This window comes from Sorex araneus, chromosome X, assembly GCF_027595985.1.
Source record: "Sorex araneus isolate mSorAra2 chromosome X, mSorAra2.pri, whole genome shotgun sequence".
NCBI classification, from domain to species: Eukaryota; Metazoa; Chordata; class Mammalia; order Eulipotyphla; family Soricidae; genus Sorex; species Sorex araneus.
In genome coordinates, this window is record NC_073313.1 from 240,853,126 (window position 1) to 240,856,869 (window position 3,744).

Consider the following 3,744-nt stretch of genomic DNA (forward strand, 5'->3'; position numbering starts at 1 on the left):
GAAGGACGAGTAAAGAGAGGCTCCTAAAATCTAAGGGCTAGGATGAGTGGAGACATTACTGAGACCTCTCGAGAAATTCAGTGATCAATGTGATGATGATGATGATGATGATGATGATGCAGGAGTAGCGAAGGAAGTGGGAATTACTTTTCCTCATTCTCATCACACTTCTGAGTGAAATGTTGCTCAGTGTGCTCTGCAGTGCCCTTCCTGAGACTCTCTAAGATCTCTGCATGCACTTCCACACAGGGGGCCCACTCTGTGCCATGCGACTACCTGCTTCAATGCAGCATGTAGAACTCCAGGAAGGTCCTGGGTGCTCCATCAGAAGGCTGAAACAGTGTTGCCTGAGTGTCAACAACTTTCTGATTTCAAGGAAAAGGGGCTGGAGCTGGGTAAAATGGACAAGCGGGGAGGGGTGGTGTAGGGCCATAGCACACTACACAGCCATAGTACAACACAGAGTACATTTGCTTTGTAAGCAGCCAATGCAGCATCCCATATACCTATCCCCCGCCCCCCCTTGCAAGGAGCAATCTCTAAATGCAGAGCCGAGAATAAACCTTGAACATAGTTGGGTGTGGCCAAAAATGGGCGGGGGGTGGTAAAAGGGTCAATTGCCTGGGACTGGAGAGGTGGTAAGGCCACCACATGTGGTTCCCCAAGAATGATCCCTGAGCACAGAACTAGAAATAAGCCCTGAGTATCACTGGGTGTGGTCCAACTTCTGCACTGCCTCCTCCTCCCTAAAAAAGAGGGTCTGTTTTCTGGTAGCACTGTAGCCCTGTTGTCCCTGTTGTTCATCGATTTGCTCGAGTGGGCACCAGTAACGTCCCCATTGTGAGACTTGTTATTGTTTTTGGCATATCGAATATACCAAAAAGCCTGAGTAGCTTGCCAGGCTCTGCCTTGCAGGTGGGATAGTCTCGGTCTGTTTTCTGGTAGTGGATGGAAATGAGTTTTTTTGTAGTGATCAAGTGGTAGGTCAAATTTAATATTGCAGACGCCACAAATGTCTGCAATATTACAAACTCATATTTCCTAATCGGACAACCAGTTTCCTGCTAAATAGAAAATTTTTTTCACACCCAGCTGAGTAAGAATTATTTTGTAGATGTCACTACAGGAATACTTCTGTGATGTAGTATTTTTGTAAACATGTTTTTCTTTTTAGGGGCCACATCCTTCCCAACATCATTGCAGGTTCCATTCCTTGTGTCTTTGTTCTTGACATCTGATAGGAAGTTATTTAATCCCTGTGGCTGCTATCCAACTCAGCTATGGGATTGAACCACCTGGCTACGCACAGGGCTTATTCCTCATTCTGCTCAGAGATCACTCCTGTTGGTGTTGAGGGGCCCATAAAGGGTGCTGGGATTAAACCCAAGCTGGCCACATGCAAGGCAACTGCCTGCCTTGTTATCTTTCTGGCCCAAGAATCCCTTCTTCTTCCTCTTCTTATTTTTTTATTTTTTAAGAATCCCTTCTTAGTCATACATCCTTCAAGGCATTCCCTACTATCTTTTAATATCTATTGAATGAGAAAACACATGGCAAGGCAGAATTGTCTATTAATTAGGATTTGCATTTTATCGCTACAGAAGAATTTGCATGCATTAAAACAATTAAAAAAATTTTTTATTAAGCCACACCAGGGTCGGCTCAGGGCTTACTCTGGCTCTGTGTTCAGGGATCACTCCTAGTGGGCTCAAGGGACCATATAGGATGCCAGGGATTGAGCCTAGGTCAACCAAGAGCAAAGCAAGTGCCCTACCTACTGTACTATTGCTCTGACTACATTATGAAAGTAGGAGCTAAAGTGAGAGTACAGCAAGTAGGGTGCTTGCCTTGCACAGGACTGGCCCAGGTTCAATTCTCAGCATCCCATGTGGTCCCCTGAGCACTGCCAAGAATAATTCCTGAGAACAGAGTCAGCAGTAATCCCTAAGCATTTGTTGGGTATGACTCCAAAACACAAAACAAAAAACCAAAAATCCGACCAACCATAAAAACAAATAAACAAAAAAAATCTACCCATTATTAAAGCAATAATAGCAGCTATTACTTAATTGTATATGTGCCAGAAGTTTTGCTATGTGCTCTACATGTGCTAGCGATAATTCTACAAGGCAGAGCCTGTTGGTATTGCCATTGTATAACTGGGGAAGCTGAGGCTGAGATTAAGTACCAAGATCACACTACCTGAGAATTTAACAGACACGAGGAAATGGAACTACCCAATCTCACCCTTTATTTACTGACTCTGTGGACAATGTTTGGCATGTCTAGGAATTCCCCAGCTCCTGCCTTAAACTTGGGGCCTCCTGGAATCTGAGACCTTAGGACAGGGTCACTGGTGATCAAATGTAGATATGGAGCACTGCGCTGAGCATAGGGACTTAGGCGTCTCCTAAATCTAGCCTCATTTTCTCCAAATCTTCCCATCCTCTGCGCACCCTGGGCTCTGCTGCTCTGGTCTGGCTGTCCCCAGAGGCTGGAGGTTAATAGCTGAGAACCTGTTTGCAGACTATTAGGAACAATAATCACCTTGCCCAGTAACCTGATCTAACTCTAAAGAAGGGTCTTGATTTTAGCAAACACTTTAAGTGGCCTCTGTTGAGAGGGTGAAGGCAGAGCAGGAGCAGGCCTGAATCAGCTCCCCTATGGCCCATGGTGCGTTTCTTCCAGCCAGTTGGAATGTGTGTGGCTGGTGCTCAAGCCAAGCCCAAAGGCCAATTCCTGGGTTTGGGCAGCCATGTCACCCCCTCCTGGCTGCTGCCGCCTTGGGAACCCTGAAAAGGGCTCCCCTGTATAGAGTGATTTATTCGAGCCCACTCAACACTGCTTTTCTCACCTCTGCCAACGGAGCGGGCAAACACCTCATTATTTGATATCCACTCCACCAAGTACATTGACTGAATCTTCTCCAATGCGGCTGCCTAGACACTGTGGAGCGATGTGGCAGCGTGGATGGGTAAGTTTTCAGCAATTTGGCAAGCTGGGATTAGACATGGCCATCATTCAACAGCAGACACATAAACTTAGAGTTAACCAAATTATATTAAACACAGAGATATCGCTCACATTTTATCTCTTCCTGATTATTTTACTAGATTTCACTAATATCTGTGCCTTGGGGATTATTTATTTCTGTTCTATCTGTGTGGTGGAAATCTTATATAAACATTTCTCTTTCCAGTTCTCCAGGCTATTAATATCATATCATGTAGATAGCTTAAAATGGGTCATGGGGTTGGCATTGACACCCCAGAAATGGGCAAATATACACATCAGGCATCTGTCTGTCCTGCCCCAAACAGAGAGCCATTCATTAAATATTTACCAGAACTCTCTTGCTTAAGAATGTTAACCAACTTGACAAGGTAACGAGGTTGGTGATGGAGCAAAGCATCTAGGTGGCTCTAGAGAGTTTTGCACTATGCTATTCTACCTCCTAAAAAAGAATGAAGGAGGACAAGAGATAGTAAAGGGTTAAGGCGCGAACCCTGCTCATGGCCATCTCTGGTATGATCCTTGGCATCACCGACAGTCTCCCAACCCCCACCAGGAGTGATCCCTGAGCACAGAACTGTGCATTCCCAGGAATGACCAAACAAAACCTTCCAAAAGAATAAAGGAGGACTGGAGAGACGGGACAAGGATGAAGGCGCTTTGCTTACACATGGCCACCCGAGGTTCGATCCCGGGCACTGCATATGGTCCCCTGAATATGGCTGGGAGTGA